Source organism: Ambystoma mexicanum, chromosome 12 (assembly GCF_040938575.1).
Source record: "Ambystoma mexicanum isolate Mex_15411 chromosome 12, UKY_AmexF1_1, whole genome shotgun sequence".
In the NCBI taxonomy this organism is placed as follows: Eukaryota; Metazoa; Chordata; class Amphibia; order Caudata; family Ambystomatidae; genus Ambystoma; species Ambystoma mexicanum.
In genome coordinates, this window is record NC_090936.1 from 428,084,569 (window position 1) to 428,103,377 (window position 18,809).

The following is an 18,809-nucleotide window of genomic DNA, read 5'->3' on the forward strand; positions in this document are numbered from 1 at the left end:
CAGGCTGATCTTAGAGAGGGCTGTAGAATCAGTACAAAGAAATTGTATTATACCTATGGTCCAAAGAAACACTGGCACACTATGTATTGTAAAAAATAAAGGGTTTATTTTATATACAAGCAGACCAAGAGATTTTTGGGTAAGTACTATCATAAAGCATATAAAAACATTATAGAAAAACACAACACTATGCTTGAATGTAAAACAGACCAAAGCACATTAATTGTGAACACCTAACAGGCGTTATAGGGAAGGTAAACCAATAGGCATTTTTGCGATTACTTTCAGTAATATAGGGGTAGTAGACCCTAGCAGCTGTACCGTGATGCTCAGCAAGAAATCACATATTAAACTAACTGGACAATCTACTTTTTGTGAATAGTGTAACAGGTATTCTAGGAACAGTAAAACACCTATAACTCTGATTCAGGATAACAGCTATTCTAGGGGAGTTGGACCTTGGGGTGTAATATTCAATTACAGTTGCCTTTCAGTTCACAGACCAAGGGAAGCAATAACTTCCACTAAAGCCACAATAAGCCACTAAACATCCACCCTTCGATGTCTTTGGCTTGTTGTCATTAACATCTACTACTTGCCAGCTGGCACACAACAAATTATGATCACTTGCCACAGTCGGAGATACACAAAAAGATCGCATCACTGCCCATAGCGCAGAATTTACATAGATAAAGTCAACTGTTGAAGAGGGGTTTCCTCTATACCAAGTCGGCGCTGGCGGGATGTCCGACTTGAATGCCCCATTCAGAATTTGCAAATTTCTAAGGGCGACTACAGATTTCCATTGCAATAGTCTTTCACTATTTTAAGCACCATTTTTTACCAGGCAATTCATATTCAGTTCTCCCGCTAGGATAAAGTAAGCAATGTTTTCATCGGCGGACACCATATCGAATAGATTGTTAAGATCCCTAAAAAAAAACACTCCGATGAGATGGCTACAGGATTCCAATATATGTTCAGAATCGCATACACAGCACCATGGATCACAGCCCTGACAAGCAACATATGCGCATTCGGCACTGCCCAAAGTTTTGATGAAAATCCTGGTCCGTCTTTCAAGGCCACCACAAGACCGCTGAAGGTCTACCTGCTACAGATTTCAGGGCTGGGTTCATATGTATCTGGTACCCTGGCCAAACTATAGGACTTATTAACCAGGTCTCTTGAAGTAAAATTATATCAAACTTGCTTAAACCACTCTCATCATTATTCAACAGATGTTTAAATCCCCGCGAGTTCCAGCTGACTAAGGCAAGGGAAATAAAGTGTAAAGGGCTGATTAGCTAATTCGAATTTGCATTACAATTACAAACACAGGAGCTCCTCTCCTGCAATCGTTGCTTTGTTTCCGGGGCATCCAAAGTCATAGATTTAACCTTTGCCACAGATTCCATACTACTTGCCACAGCTGGTTCTATTACGCTATCCACCTCTAGACTGAGCAAAAAGCCCAGGTCATACAGAGAATTTTTGGCCTGCCATACAAGGTTGCTAATCACTCTGGATTGCATCCACACCCGGACTGCATTTAAGTTTTGATTAGATGTGAATTCAACCAGAGTCAAATCAGCAGATGTAATATCCGCTAATAACAATGTCGGAAAAAATTGCCAAAATGGCTCTTCGATTCAAATCATACTGAGTGCATGGAGCAGGTCTACATTTCAAAATCATGGAACACGGGGGCGGCCGAGTCATAACTTTTTCAATTCCCTTGCTCTCCTGTGCTTTTAATGACTTTCGAGAAGCAACAGCACTCGTATCTTTCAAATTAGAACCCAATTCACCCAGGGCATCCTTAATGAGCATTAACACTTCTTTAGACAAATCACCAGGTAAGTTCATATTTGGTCGTGGATTCGATTTAGTAACAGCCGCGGGAATGACAGCCATTGAAATGTCTTTTCCAGGACTTGCATAGGTGATTTCAGATGTCACAACTACGAGATTCATAGAGACAATCCCCCCAGTGTCAATATCCCTCGAGGATTGCTCCCAAGAGCTCACAAATTTGTTGTCACTATCCGTGGACCTGCAAGGCAAAGTGGCAGGAACTGGTAATACAAGTGGAGGAATAAAGTGCCCTTGCATATAGGCATCTACAGCCTTCCTTATTTCAGATTTATGAGCCATAGCCTCCCCCCTACTGTCTAGGGTTGTGTCCACACTTTCACTAAGATTACTCGTTCCACTTAAGGGCACTGCATTTTGATGCTGCAATCTCTGCGGCTTGATCTGCGAGATTTCATTCACCAAAGCATCTAAAGGTGAATGCGGTGTCATTACAACTTCCTTGGAAACATTTGGGGACTTACACAGCTTGGGATTGTTTGACAGTAAGTATTTTTTTGAACTGGGAGTTTTTTCACAAAGATTGGGGCGATCTTCACATTAGATTTTGGTTCTACCGCGAGCCCAGCCACATTCGATGATGAGTTAAATCCTGTCTTTGATCTAACTTTCAGGAAAATGGGGGCCAATTTTACACCCTTCTTCGGATTTGACGGTATTTGGGCCACGTCTTGTTTGTCCAGAGGCTTTTCTGTTTGGGATCCTTTTGATGATACGCTATAATTAGCCTCACTTCTGTTGGAGCAGGATTTTATTTTGACTTCGTGAATAACTTGGAGAGGTCTTTCCTGATCGTTTTTCTGCTTTGTGTCCCCCTTCTTTACCTGTGGACTATTCGAAGAGTCCAGTTCAACGATTTCTTGATCCTCCTCTGCCACTGAAGGGTGAGAGGTTCCAATTTTCTTTAAGAATGAGTTAGTCTCTGAAGTCTTGTGCTTTGTTGGTTCTTTGACTTTCTCCAATTTCTTTTGGACTTCTTTTTCTTTAAGTCTTTTTATCCTTCTTACTTCCCTTTTTCGGGATCTTTTCCCGCCTAAGTTTACACTTTTGGACCGGACTTCTTTAATTTCCCCCTCTTGAGGGTCCGCCTGATCATCTGTATTTACCAGGGATGGTTTCCCCACTGGGACCACATCTAGAAATTCCTCTTCCACATTAGCCAATCTCATGAATTCTTCTAAATTTGACGCCGAGAGTGATATATTATCCATTCGTTGAGAGACCCCCTCTTTATGTTCTGGCACCACCAGCTCTTGTTGGTTCAGATTGTACAATTGCAGCTGGGCTAATAAGGCTTGGTTTAGGGATCTATCAGTCTCTTTTAATTTATTTAAGTCTACAATGGCCCTATGAATTGCAGAGATATCCAGCCCTTGTTTAACAGACTCGAGCTGCATCGCCTGCAATTTTGGCAGCACATTTGAGTTAACAACATTGCAACATCCCACTATAGAGCCATCCAGTGCAGCCACCTCCTTCGTCAATTCCATTAAGGAGCCAGATTGGAGTTTACTTCAGCTTTCAGAAGCTCGAAGACAGAGACCAGCGAATTTAGCACATAGCTAAGCGCATTTAATGTATTAGCATTTGGCTGTGCCCCCTCAACTATAATTGCCTCCTGGGTTTCACTTGAGATTATGTCTGATGTTTCAGCTGGTAGATCTTCCTGCACCAGACTCGACGATTCTTGGTTGATCTCTATACCAGACAGGTTCAGATGGTTCAGAGTAGGGATACTTATGTCCAAATTTAAAGGAGGCTTAACGGTCTCATTGAGTCATTTGTTATTTCTTGTGGGGCTTGACATATCATTGTCTCTGCGAGTTGCTCTTTCATGAGCCAATTTTTTTTCTCCAAAATGCTCCTCGATTTTTTTTTGAATTTTTGTTGTTGTATATTCAAGTCCCTTTTTCCAATTATCAGCCAGAGTCAGTTCAGTATCCAGGACCCCCACACATCTCACTGGAGTGGAGACGGAGGTGAGGCAGGAATCCGCGTGCACTTGAGCCTGAGTGAGTCTGAATCTGCTGTACCCCCACCCCATGGGGCTGATCCATACTGATTTCCTCCACAGGGCCTCTCAAGCCCTGGCTTAGGTGGCTATTTGCCATTTTAGGCTCCTCCCATTCCGGAGCTCTGGGGTCATCAAGTAGCGAATTGCTCCTTAATTTCATAGACCCGATAGAGTCTGGTTATGAACCAGAAAATACACACTGATCCGGGGGGAGGGGAGCAGAACCCGTGCAGCTCAAAGGCTATACGCCCACAGGCACCGCACAGGTTTTAGTTAGAACACCCGTTCGCGAGGGAATGCTCGTGAATTAATTCCAACGTGCAGATGCTCGCAACGCGTGGAAGCCAAGCGGCTCAAAGGCTAAAAAGCCTGCAGGTGCCACCCGGATCTCCAACTACTCCCCGCACAGACCCCGTAGATAGTAACAAACAGCAGAATCCAAGGCCGATTCTTTCGTGTAATCCAAAAAACAAAAGAGAAGAACCCCAGCAACTGCACAGGCGAGGTTTCAGTTACAATTAACTGGATGGACTGCGCATACTACCAATGTCCCGCCGTGTCAACAACAGCAATAAAGTTCAGTATGCCAGTAATAAATGTTGAGGGAGTAAAGCGTCCACAGTACAGAACAGAACAGATTTACCTGGCAATGAGAGAGGCAAATCAAAGTGCCCCGCCTTGCCTCCGCCGGCTGCACGGACTGCAATGACTGCTTCCACTCACGCTCCGCGGTCCTGGGAGTTTTTAACTGCTTCTCCTCCAGGAAATGGTAGACAGTAAGGTAGGACTCCAAAACAAAGCAGCTGCACCAAAACTGAAATGAAAAACTTGGAGACTGCAATGACTGCTTCGACTCACACACCACTCCGTTATGTATGTGTTAAAAGTGTGAATGGTATTTTGTCCAGATTGACATTATGCCATCAGTAGTTTAGAGTTTACAGTTTCAGAAGGTGGGGAGGAATATTGTGTCTCATCCAGTGGAGTCATCACTTCCAACAGATAGTCATTCCCCCACGCATGATCCTCCCTCATAATACCACCCCCCCCAGGGCCAAGATCCAGTAGCGGCTGCCTTCCCCTGGCCACATGGGAGGAGATCTTAGGCTGTGGATCAGTGATGACTACCCACGATTCATTGCAGTTACTATAAGTGGTCACAAAGTTACCACTTACAGTCCCATTGATGCAATGCACATGAAGATTAAAAAAAAAAACACAATTAAAAATAACAGGTGAGTACCTAAAATAAGTATGGTTCTACGCTCACTGAACGGTTCCATGTGTTAAAATTGTGGCAAAAATGGACATAGACACAAAATATTGCGGCAAAAAGGCTGTGGTGTTGCCGCCGCAATCCATGTAAAGGATGCAGGGGACACCCCGCAATCCCCAGACCCATTATGCCATTTAAGGGGAACGGGGGACACGCCCGCTCCCCTTAAATGGTGTAATGGGGTACAGCGACATTTGTGCCGCGATTTTATCACTGCATACCCACTGAACCACTAGGGAATCCAGGAAAAAAGTCCAGGGGCAGTTAAGTACCCCAGAGTCAATTTTAGGTGAGTTTCAGGAAGGTTCACAGTTCCATTGGACTGAATAGGCGAAAGAGTAGCGCTGGTGGAGGAATGTCTTTTTGACCCCAAAGGTGCTGATGTTTTGCTGGAAAATCCCAGGAAAGGCCACTGACAAACATAAAGAAGTGTTCCAGAGGATAGGATATGCAAGAGCAAGAAGTAGCAGAACAGAAGGAACCACAATACAAATGTATGGGAAATTTGTTGACTCATCTCCAAGGAATCTCTACCACAGACCAGGGAAACATCAGGGGTCTGAGGGGGGCAAAGCATCTCAAATTATTGCCCACCCCAGGACTTGCGTTGGTAGAAAAGGGCTCTACAGTGCAAAACACAGGGAGTAAAGGGCTCTTTCCAAACTGTGGGGTTTGCAGGATATGGCTCTCTAGGACTTGAACCCTGGGCCAACAAAGGGCCCAGCAACCCGGGAAAGAAACAAAGCTCATCCCAGGATCTCTACCTTTTTGCCAGAAGTGAGAAGTCCAAAGGGCGAATCCCAGCAGCAGAGTGAACAAAAAAAGGCAGCAGCAAGGCAGAAAACGGTCCCAAGATAGAGACAATGGCTGGTGGCACTCGCAGATGTCCCAAACTGAAAATGTGACGGGACGTTCAGAGTTCAGAGAACTTCTGCAGCAGCCCGCAGCCAATCAGAAGACTCTGGCAATAAATGTTGGGTGGCAGTGATATAACAGCCCAGAAACTGTGCTGGCGTGGAGGGCTCCACCCAGCAGATGTGGGGAGGCTGCAGAAGACCACAGGGGACCCCGGTCTGGACCTCCAGAGGCAAATAAACCTTAACCCGGATATTTACAAACCACTATCAATTGCCAGGTGTTGGGGAAGATTTTTCATTTTGCTGCTTTCCTTCCATACATCTCAATGGGACACCCTAGGTTTTGCTATTGTAAGCAAAACCATTTTGTTCCACTTACCTTGCTAAACTCATCTGTTTTGGGGGCACTGATCAGTTTCTATGGCTATCAGTGCAGGATAACTCTTTTCTCCATAATATAAATATCCGTTTTTACCAGCCAGCACACATCACCTTATGTGAAGTGTGGAAGACCATGTGTCTCTAAAAATTTTAATAGCTGTGATAACTTGCATAATGTATGCAGAAGGGGCTGGTGGCAGCGGATACTTTTGCAGCCTTTTCTTTTTTGTAGTCTTGCGCACTTTTATACTTTACTGCTGAATGCCATTTAAAATCCAATAAACTCTAAAATGGTTGGGTTTTGCCACAATGTTTTAGACCGCCCTTTGGACATCTTGTAGTTTGATCATCTTCTGCCCTGGAGGGGCCGGGTTTTCCACATATGGTCAAAACTTTCCTGGGGAAAACTTCAGATGTCTGGGCAAAATGGCAGTCGCTGTGTGTGGACGGATGTTTGGGCTGAGTCTGCCTGGACCAAGTCTACATTCGTACCATTGTGTCTCTTTTGCTAAGCAGATGCAATGGCCATAGGTTGTGCAGGATTGGACAGCCCTTGGCAAGTGTAAATGGTGAATTTTGTTGACATTGGTGGGCTGGTGGCAATGCCAGGCCAGACTCTGGATAAAAGGTGTTAAGGAGAATTCTCAGAAATGTGCTAATTCCTCTCTAGCTTAGAGACGCCCAGCACTTTTGCTGGACTCTAGGACTTTACATTTTTAACCTAGAGAGAGAGAGAGACATTTCTCCCACTCGCTCATGTAGTTTTCTGTGATTTAACACCGTTTCTTTTGGGTTTGGAGTCTGACAAACTCCATAGGCATAATCTTTGCATTTTGACGCACAGCACCTTCTGTGCAGTGGCACAGGGAGGTCTCTTAGATTTCCCAAAGGTTTAAATACCTTCTCTTGGTGAAACTACTGTTTCCAAGAGCAGTACATTGAAATTGACTTTACTTATAGTTTGTAACTTTCTAGACCCAGCACACACTATCTTACTATAGGGTGCTGGAGAGGTTACTTTGTCTTAACTTTTATGTTACCCTTTCTACAATTAATGGCTGATGGCAGTGGTTTACGTTTTACTACCATTGTGTGCTTCTACCACGGGCTTCGTTCGCAGCTGCACTGAAGCACCCATGGCCGCCCATTTTGTCAAATTTGCCCTGGTTGTCTTTTTTCACCATTTCTTGCTGAAAAGGTCCTTCTTCAGATTTAATCTGCGCGCCAAACCAGGGTTGGTCCCTTTGTTCATTTGTCTTTGGTGGGATTCACAAGTGAAGCCCGCCTCTGGCTCCATTACGTCTAGCAGGGGCAGGACATGAGGGAGGTGCCCGAAACTCCCTGTGCTTAATCGCCCTTCTTTACAGAAATGCACCCAAAGGTGACTGGCCGGCTGGCTGTCCGGCAAGGACAGCCACTCTGCTGTGTGATTGACAGCTAGGCTGGAATGAATGGGAGAAACCTGTATCGTCCACTGGACGAAGGAATCCGAAGAAGAACTTGGAAAAGACGCCTGCTGCAACTCCTGGACTGTTGGTTTGCCCGGTGAAGCTCTGCTACTGTGCTGAAGCTCCAAATTCGCCTCGACTAGAGAAGCCCTGCAAGGATGACTTCTCCCCTTGAGTTGGTGGGACCAATTAACTCCATAGTGAACTTGATTGGACATTCTCTAGGAGCTGGCTGTACTTCCACTGCTGCTGGAACTGAAGTGCCACCAAACAGAGTGCATCCTTTTTAAGTCGGACCCAAGCTTGTGGAAGATCCTCCCAGTAAGCAGGACTGACCAAGCCTGAGCCACCTCAACAGAGTGCTGGACCCCAGATGCGAGGAATGTCCAGAGTTGTATCCGAGAGTCCACAGTGGTGTTATTTGCTGAGACGTGAGTAGCTGAAACCGCAAAGTGCCGCTGAATAGAAGTTTGTCCTTTTCTGCCACTGATCGTCCCATTGCAGTGTAGGAGTCCTCAGAAGTCCTCCCTCTTGTCCCCACGACTGAGGCCCAGGAACAACAGGATCTACAGAGCTGCACAGGAACATAAGCCAGCTGGAACCATTTCTTCTAAGCAACGGTACTGTACAGTCTAAGAGAACTTACCTCGTGTGGTAGCCTTACTCGATCTCAGTTGAGCCTCCCAGCTTGTGACCCTTTCTACAAAGACTTCTAAAACATTGTGCAAGACATTTACTTACTTGCAAGAAGTGCTTCAGCTCACCTAGACGTTTGCCCAATTGACATTGGCTGGCATGGCTCTCTGAGTTACTCTTCTCTCCTCTGCTTGTGTTTTAACTTCCCTCCAGGAAAGGGTTAATTTACTTTGCATTGGGGAGGTTCAAAAATACTTACCTGCGTCAGAATATTTGTGTGATCTCTTGTTTTATTCTGAAATCTCTTTACTTTAACACTCATCTCAGTATTGCTCTAAATGTACCAGAGATATATTAATGTCCAGTGTCCTAGCTATTTAAGTCACCCACGGGTGTAAGAAGTGTCTGTGTGCCATCCCAAATGGGTACTTGCTGATTTACAGAAACTAAGAGGGTGCATTTTGGATTGTATTTGTGTGTTACTATTATATTGCCCCTTCTGAAGAAGGCTTATTCAAACTGACTTTTTTGTTTAATCAAGAAACCTTGAGAGTAAGTGTTTGTTTGGATACTTGTCACTGTGAACCTCTGTGTAACTTGCCTACTGCTCACATTAACCCCCTCTTGAGATAAGCCTGGCTGCTCAGCCACACCACCAACCTGTGTAGTACAGACTTATACCAAAGGTTGGGTTCCTATTGCCAGGAGGTCAAGGTTGTTTTAGCACACCCAAAGGGTACTGCTCCAAATCTTGCCTAACAAAAGGGCTACCTCTGCAGCCATTCTTCTGATCAGCATTGGAGCAAAGATCCCTATGAAGGAGAGCAGCACACTGAAGACGTGGACTTTGGGATTGGAAGCTTGCCAGCAGCACTTTCTTCACTTTCCTGGCAAAGCCCTCTCTCTCTGCAGATCTCATGAAGACCTCTGGCGGGGTGGGTGTTAACATGGATTTCTAGAATCTGGCCCGATGGGACAGATTTTAGGAGGCCACCCTAGTTATCGTGAACAGGGAAACTCAGAGGTTAGTCAAACCCAATCAAGGTAAGCGTGGAGAGTAGTCCAGGCTTAGTCTCAGGAGTGAGTGGGGTGAAGGGCCCAAAAGGATTCCACACAATAATTAATATTTAGACAAAAATACTATATTTCTTATAGGCCTAATGCACAAAGAAACATAAGGATGTCGAAGAAGGAAGCCGACACAAGGGTGGTATGATGGTTGCTATAAACCTATTTATAGTAAAAAGAAACCCTCACTATCCCCATCTTCTAAGAGGGGGTTCCCTGCCTCAAACTCAGGAGGATAGCTCAGGGGCAACGCGCTCGCATTGGAAGCAAGACGACGCTGCGCAACACAGGTTCGATTCCCAGGTCAGCGCTTAGTAACTTCTGGGTATTAAGCCCAATTACAACTAATACTAAAGGATCTGTCAGAATGTCCATCAAAATCAAACTCCATTGTCCTTTGTCACAACCTACTACTTCTATCCCTTACACTACAACTAAAGAATAATCCAACAGGAAGTTCCTTATCCAAGAGAATGACACCCTTCTCCTGTTATTTCTTTGTATAAATGTATTTGTGATTTCGGTTGCTCATACTCAACCTTACACAAAATAGTACAAAGTAAAAGAAAAAGATTCTACAAATAAACAAAATCACATCCATGTATACATCAAAAGCTTATAAAGCAATTTTTAAAAACAGTCCTTAAAAAACAATTAAAACATTAAAAGAAGAAAACAAAAAGACATGTCTAGAAGCGTGAGAAAAGACGCATACATTTCCAGATTCCACACAAAAATCATCCGTAGAATGAAAAGGAAAAAACACAGGTATGGTCTACCATATTAGCCTTATTCTTGGCAGCCTTGAGAAACCAGAAGGTGTCACACCCACTTGTCCTCTGGCATCTGTCATCCAGTTGGCCAGGACACCGCCATTGCTTTTGGATCCAGTTCCTGAGGGTGGACCAGTGCGGGAGGATCACCTGGGTGAGGGATCTTCGGGGAGTGGGATGCCGGGTGGTGAGACGTGGCATCCCCTTCCCTGTAACACCTTTACCCCATCCTATCAGATAGGATACGTAGGAACTCTTACCCTCCCCCACTTTCCTAGACAAACACTTTCACATGGACAACCCACTCTGGGAGAAAACCAAGACTAACACCCGAGCAGTATACCAGAGGTGTCCCAATACAATGGTCAGGCGAGATCAGGCAATTACTGACCATCACTCACACCGACTTCCATTAAGCTTCCCCAGACGGATAAAAAGCGGAGCACGAAAGCACACTGAGCGAGGCAAATCACACAAGAAAACTGCAGTTTCGAGACGGCAGCTGAACGAGAGAAGAAAGGCAGCAAAAGAGACGGTTACTTTCATAGGCCTCAAGATTAGAAAGTGTAAAACCAGGAAACCAGGCTGAAGAATCCTGTATTTTGTGTCAGAGATACCCGGGGCCCTCCCACGTCTCTAATCAAGGCGGGGAGAAGCAGCAGCTGCTGTGGTACCATCCTTGGCTCCAAAACGAAGCAGCGTCCATGAAATCAACACAGCCTGTGGGTTGGGGAGACCGATACGAGACCGGTCTGTGTTGAAGTCAAGGTTGCAAGCAGAAACATTGTATGGCGAGCACTGGAATTAACATTGTTAAAACACATGAGAGAAAAGGCGCAAGTAAAAGTTGAACTGCTGAGTTTTTGATCTTTGAAGAGACTTTGATACGATACCTTTGACAGAGTGGTCCGGCACTGCGTGGATGCTCAATCGAAGGTCTCTGTAAGGTATCCAGTTGAGAAGTGGCAGAAGTGAAAGTTAAAGGGTTATATTAAGAAGAGAACAAATAATTGTGAATCGAAGAGGTCCTGCGACGGGTCAAGCTAAATCCTGCGCACAGTCTAAAGTCTTCGATTTTTTGATATAGTAAAGAAAGATTGGAAATTGGGATACATTTGGTCCGGACCTGGCGGAGGGAGACATTGAGGAGAAAGGAACTTTGAATGTTTGTCACATCAGGCCCTCTGAAATAAGAGACTTTGAATGATGATGTTTATTTATAAAAGGCCTATACACAGGGAAGTGTTTCAAAGCACTCAAGGAGGGTGGGAACATGGTGAGAAAACAACAGTTGGTGAGAGCCCTTGAAATTCTGAGACGATAATAGGCTGCACAGACTTATACAAAGTGCATATAATACAATTAACAGTTGAGACACTGCAAATGGGCCCAACGAAGTCTGTGCACTTGCACGATCTGAATGCACCGTGCCTGAAGATCGTTCGTCTGTTCTCCCATCTTCACCCCTTAATTGCACTTGGTAAAACTGCAATTAACCGGTGAAGACAGGGGAGAACAGACAGACAATCTTCAGTCACAGTGCATTTGGATCGTGAAAGTGCACAGACGTTTACAGGGTGGGGGAGGTCCAAGTGCACCCAGATACTGGGGTAACTGCAGAGAGCCTCTCTCATGGGTCACTTCTCAAGTGCAGTGAGGGTGAGGCGAGGCGGTTGCAGGGCCTGAGGCAAGTGCGGGAGAGGACTGGCGGGGAGTGCCAGGGACCTGTGAAACTCTGACGTACACCAGGCAGCAAGTCAGCAAGCTATGAGAAAAAGGAGGGAGAGAGGGAAAAGGCAGAGAGCTAGGTTATCAGGGTAGAGGGAGAAAGAAAGAAGAAGAGGAGAAGTGGAAGGTCTTGAGGAGTTTCTGTAACTTAAGGAGATCAGGCCTAAGACGGGGGCAACAGGGAGGCTATTCCAGAGGAAGGCCCCTGCTGAGGATAAGGATCTCCCTCCAAATCTCTGCTTGGAGAACTGGCTCACTCGCAGAAGGTTGGAGGTAGAGGAGCGGAGGGCTCTGGAGGGACAGTATTTAGGTAGGGAATGTTGCAGATAGGTAGGTCGCAGGGCCCAGAAAGCCTTGTGGACAATGCAGAGGGTCTTGAACTTGATCCTTGCAGCCAAAGGGAGCCAGTGAAAAGATGTCCGTGACGGAGCGATGCAGTCCCTGGGCTTGAGGTCAAGGCTAAGTCTCACGGCTCTGTTCTGGCTGGATTGCAGAGGGCGCGGGGCAGAAGCAGGGAGGTTGAGGAAGAGGCTGAATGGTATAGAGACTTTGGCACAGAAGCTCCTGATACTGAGATTTTGAACTGCATCCTCGTGGTAGAAAAGCCAGAGTATGTGGTCACTTCGAATGTGCCGCCTTGGCATGTGCTGAAAACGTGGGGAAGGGAAGCTTACGGCTGAACTATCCTGACATATCAGTTCTTGAACACGTTTCTTTTGTATAACATTGTTTCTCACACCATTTGTATTTAGAAGTAAGAATTGGCAATAGGTTTATTAGTATAGGCCCTTTCATTTTGACCAGACTACTAGGACTGCGTTATTATTTGGTGGTTGTAGCTTGCACCCATTTTTAGATTTAGCTTTAGATAGGCATTTTCAAACCCAATTGAAGTTCAATAAACACCCTTGAACTGTGATCACTTGTGTCGGTCTTCAGTGTTTGATACCATGTCGTCCCTACACAGCCTTCTGTATTAAGCAAAGTTATATATATATAGCGCCACAGACAAAGTTCAAATTATAACCAAACCATGGCAATTCAGGACAGTGTGCATTCTATCTTGTAACATGTCATAATCCTTTCATAATACAAAAACAATTCCGATCTCCCAATTCAGAGATGGTCTGCGGGATCTCACCCGTGGGTAGCAGATTCAATTTATATCATAGAAACAGGCTGGCCCAATAAGAATTTGTAACAGTTTCGAAGTATCTCTGAATACTGCCCCGGGTTTTGTCAAGTGGCGATAGGCTACTGTAAAGTTTATACTGCCTTGTCTTATCAATTGTAATTATCCAGTCATTTCTTAACCAAAGCTTCTTTGCTTCATTCGGATAATTAATAAGATCGCTAGTTGACAGCTTCAAGTTGCTCAAAATTACATTGGTTCCTTCACTGAAGTTATTCAGCGCTGTTATTGAAGACAAATGCAGAAACCCAGCCACGCCTTCGTACAACGAACCCTTCAAAGGCACCAACAGCCTTCTGTACAACAAAAGGATCCTTCAGTCAAATAGACAGCCCAGTGAGATTAGTCCCAACTCGAATCGCAATGAGGCCATAGGCACACTTTCAGGTAAACTCAGAGCTCACTTCCACACCCTAGACTTGAGCTTATCATACGGAAGCGAAGAAAGTTTCTGGTTACTCTCTGTGCCATATATAAGGTCTGGGACCACTGTAGAGAAGGCCCTCCATGCTCACACCAGAAGAAAATACAACCCACTAGGGAAAAAGGCCCAGCATATTTTGTGTAAGGAAAACAGTTTTATTTCCACAAAAATAGAAATGTTCCAGCAAAGAATTCTGCTGCCGCAGAATGTGCTGCCAAAAATAGTACCAGCAACACTTTATGAAGGCGCACAGCATTATCAGTGACGTAAATTACATTATGTACAAACCTGCGTGGCTGGTTGGTGGAGACCCTATACATAGGCTACACAGAGTATGGTTGGGTACTAGTATACGAACACTCCAGTCCTAACCTCTTGTGAAAAGCTTCCTTGAAGTTTTAATTGTTTTGCAGGGTCACAGGTTGAAAGAGATAAACCCAAACACCTCTTATGAGAAAGGTATGTAGAGAAGTCCTGGTTACGTTGCAATTTTTAATATATCAGTCTGACCCTTCTTTTCATGAAAGGATTTCAGGCATTTCACTGTGGTTGTTAGAGGTGTGTTTTTATTGGAACATAGCATAGACACATTTGTCTGGAGAAGGTGGTCAGCCGACACGCGTTTCAACCCCGAAGGGTCTTCATCAAGGCAGGAAGGAATAGTTCAAGGGACTATTCCCAAAGTCCATAAAGGCCAATGGCAGGATTGATTTACAGTTTCAAAAGGTCATAGGCTGTTGCCTGTATCTAGTCATTCTCCATCTGGTGTCAAACCAGACAGAGAAGGACTAGATACAGGCAACAGCCTATAACCTTTTGAAACTGGAAACAGTTATATGGTTGGTGGTCTGGGACTGGCAGGTATTTTGGAATGCTGGGCGCTTTGGGGCTGTGGGTTTCGGGTGCTAGTACTTGGAGCTGGGACAGGAAAGTTCGGAGGCTCATGCCTTCCTTCTCGTAAAATCGCTTTTCACAGTGCGCTCTCAACCCCCTCGTGGCCTTGCAGGGCACATTCTTTCTGGGATATGAAATGTTGGCAGCATGGGACCATGAAGGGTCTATGAATCTCTGCAGCTCAGGCCTTCCTCGCCGGTGCCCGAGATACAATCTATTACTGCCTGCATACACTTTATTTCTATGTGTGAGACTCGGGACTGCAGCCCTGGCTTCAGCGCAAAACTAGGCCTCGATTCCAATATGGTTGCTATCTAAGATGGGGTTTGCTTCCGCATATATACCAGAGCAAAACGATCACCGCCCTCCCTTATGATCCTTACTGACACCACCCTGCAACCTAGAGGATGAGAAGTGCACTAAGAGTACTTCCCATCTAGTGTCGCCATTAATGGATGAAGAACAAAGGGAGAGGGGAGAGATCAGATGGGAAGTCCATAGGCCAGGAGAGGGGACAGAGAAGAGGATATGAGTGATTGTCTGGAAGTAGCACTAACATAGGTGCCAGCAATATGTAGGCCAGGATTAGAGGCCAAGTGTTTTTTTAAAAACTTTTTTCTTACAGACTTCGTGAGAGAGGAGGGATAGGTGATAGAGTAACAGAATAGATGGGAGAGCTGGAGAGTGCCATTGAGGGGAATCGTACCAAAATGTCGCCCTCACAATTACGACGGCTGAAAATGCCGACTTTTTTTACCTCCCCCCCCTACACCACATATATATGTGGGGGGTATAGAAAACAATATTGGGGGGTATGCAGGGGTCTCCCACCGCATATTTATGTTGTGTAAATGGGTTAAAAAAAAGTCGCCATTTTCAGCCGTCGCAATAATCACATAGATCCCTATTGAGGTGGAGGAAAAAGAGGGACAGATAGGAGAAGCTGCACGGGCAAACTCACCAGGCGGCCTAGCAGCTGAGGGAGGCAGGAGGATGCACAGATGTAAGGCCCACCTAAATTTGAATTTTCCCAAAAGCACTAAAAAGCAGCACAAAATGGAGGTTGCACAGATGTGAGACAACACCTTAGACAGAGAGCATACAGCAGATCAGCAAGGCAATGCAAGAGAAAGGCATATACATTTGAGTAACGAGCCCAAATGCGAGAGGCAGCATTTGGCTGGACATACGAGGTGGCTCAGACAAAGACACAGTAAGCATGTAAAGACAGTTACAATGGTAAATGACAAAGAAGGAGAGTTAGAACAGAGCATGGCTTTGGTGTCTTCTGATAGACATAGCATGGCCCAGGCGGTCGCCATTGAGGGTCGGAGGTGTGGGTTGAGGTCTGCAATGGAGGCGCACATTTGTGAATAAAAGTGCTTGCGTGCAAGTCAAGTCAGGAATGCGGGCAAAGTACACAGCCAGTGGGTTTTTTCTGGCAGAGCCAGGTGATCCCATATAGGTGTTTATGGGGCCGGCAGCTGGATCAACAATGGCAAGTCAAAGATGTACGGCGCTTACCAGTGGTTGCGGCTCAGTGGCTTAGTGGGGCATCATCTGGCTCCTCCAGGCCCGGACAAGGCCAGACAGGGAGAGCCCTGACCCTTTTAGGGGGCCGGCAATCACCTGTGGGCTCGCGGGGAGTTTCGGCACAATAGAGAAGGCAGGGCCGGCAAAGGCAGCATGCATTTGCTGTACATACCCCGTCGCATGTCGCCCATGATGTAGAGGCCCTCGCGGCCTGAAGCGAAGTATGGATGCTGGTTCCTGCTCTTCTTGTGGGCCAGATGCTGCTGTTGCATTGAGGTTTGTCCATACATATAGAAGATGTGCAGGCATTCCCATCTTTTCATATTTTGCCCATAGTTTTGACGTGTCCACTGTATAAAATGCAGATAAAGTCTACAAACAAAAGATACAAAGGCAACGACTCTTTTGCCTTTGACTGCTGCAGGAGTTTATTAACAACAAAAGTCCTACATTACTCACCGTAATCTCATTTCTGATGATTACATCTGCTTAGATTCACATGCTGTGCGTATAGCCAGACATTTAGTGGTAATCGCGGAGTATTGCATCTTTTTTCGACGATCAAAAGGGACGTCAACATGGGCGTGACTAACACTATCCATAACATGACATGTAGTGTACCCAAAAACCCTCACGTGTAGAGGTCCCACTGGTTGTTTTTTTCTGCCGTGAGGGAGCCTTATAGTCTGCGTCATCAAATACATAAGAGAGAAGGTGTGAGAAGTCTATGTTCCTTCTACTCCAAGAGGGGAGGAAGGGTGGGCGCATGTGAATCTAAGCAGATACCGTAATCGTATTTCTGATGATCGTATGTAATGTATGTCTTCTGATGCTTGTGCATTTGCTTAGAATCACATGTGCATAGGAAAGCAAGCAGTACCCTGAGATGGCGGCTGGATGAGTGAAGGAACAGTAGCAAAGAGATGTCTTAGCACTGCTTGTCCCACCCGAGAATCAGACCTAGAGTGTGTATCTAGGCAGTAGTGTTGTGTAAGGTGTGTAGAGAACACCAGGCTGCTGCTCTGCAAATGAAATGTAGATGATTTGCAATGAATGCTATAGTAGCCCCTGCGCCCCGAGTCGAGTGAGCTTGGCAAGAGTGTAACCCAGTGCGATGCAGCTTACGATCCACTTGAAAATAGCTGATTTAGAGACAGGGTCCCCTTCTCTACCAGCTGCCACTGATATGAAGAACTAGTTTGTCTTTCTTAGTGGCTTTGTCTTTTCCAGACAGAAAATGACTGCTCTCCTCACATCCTTTCTGCCACATTAGTGGGGTTCTGGAAAAAGGTGGGAAGTTCCATCGACTGGTTTACAAGGATCTTTGAAATAAATATGGGCTCAGAGCTTGGGGTTGTGGACAAAACTAACTCGTCTTTGTGAATCGTGACAAAGGGGTCCAGAACTGAAAGGGCCTGTATTCACCAACTCTCCTTTTAGAGGTGATCGCCACTAGGAAGGCGGTCTTGTAAGGGAGTGCCTTAAGGCTAGCCTTTTGTAATGGTTGAAAGGGAGGTCCCATTAGTCTGGTAAGAACAACATTCAGGTCCCATCGGGAGATGGGTTGGCGATAGGGGGATGAAGTCTCTTAACCCCCTCCATAAAGGCTTTAATCACAGGAATCTTCCACCACAAAACCCTGCTCCGGGAAATTGGTGCACGCCGAGAGAGCGGCTAAGTGAGCCTTTAGGGAATTGAAAACCACTGAATCTAGCAGGCGAGTTAGGTACAGGACAATATCTTTAGGGGAACAATCAATAGGATTGATACCCTTGGTATTACACTAGGAAACAAAGCCCTTCCACTTGCAGAAGTAGCAATGTCTAGTCGTAGGTTTCCGAGTCTCTCCGAGTATGTCCATGCATGTCAGAGAGTTGAAGGTGCCCAAACTCTAGGACTTCAGGAGCCAAGCCGCTTGAGTGCTTGGGGCATGGATGTAGCCAATGGTCGAAGTGTACGAAAAGAAGTAGTGGAACTATGTTCCCTACTGGCCTGCACCACTCCCCACAGACCCCATCACTGCGCCCCCTCCCATGCACAATAAAACCCCCAAAAAACATGTGCCTACTATTTAAGCAAACTTCCTGTGCAGTGCACTGAAAGTGCAAGTTTCAACTTCTTCCTACACTTATTTTAAAACGAAACCGTTCCGGAACGGTTTCTTTTTAAAATAAAAGTATAGGAACTGTCAAACTTAATTATAATAAGCAAAGGAGCACCGCTCCCGCCCACTTCGACCACTAGATGTAGTTTCTCTCCCTGATTTTGAGACAGCATGTTGTACAGGTATAGCAGCTACCCGGGAGAGGAGACTGACATTGCCATGACATGGGAGAACCAAGGCTGCCGGGCCCACATAGGGGCCACCAGGATCACAGTGACTGTTTCCTGGTGCACCTTATGCACTATTCTGCTGAGAAGTGGAATCAGGGGAAAAGCGTAGGCAAATCTTCCAGACCATGTTATCCAGGGTGTTCCCCTTGGAGCGGTTCTGTGGGTATCTGGAGGCGTAGTCTGGGAATTGGCGTTTTCCAGTGTGGTGAATAAGCCGATCTGTGGGGAGCCCCCTTCGACAAAGACGTTGAGTAAAATGTCCTGTTGTAGCCGCCACTCGTGGTCTACAGGTAGGTGGAAGTCTCTGCAGTGTACGTCTGCCAGAAGATTTGAGTTCCCCTGGAACATATTGTGAGAGGAGGAACATGTGCTTGAG

General features: G+C 45.7%; 1 protein-coding gene across 8 annotated transcripts in view; it reads right to left on the reverse strand.

Annotated features, from left to right (window-relative positions):
- KDM5A (lysine demethylase 5A) overlaps positions 1-18,809 on the reverse strand; it is a 1,841,472-nt gene that overhangs the window by 477,040 nt on the left and 1,345,623 nt on the right. The window lies entirely within an intron of this gene.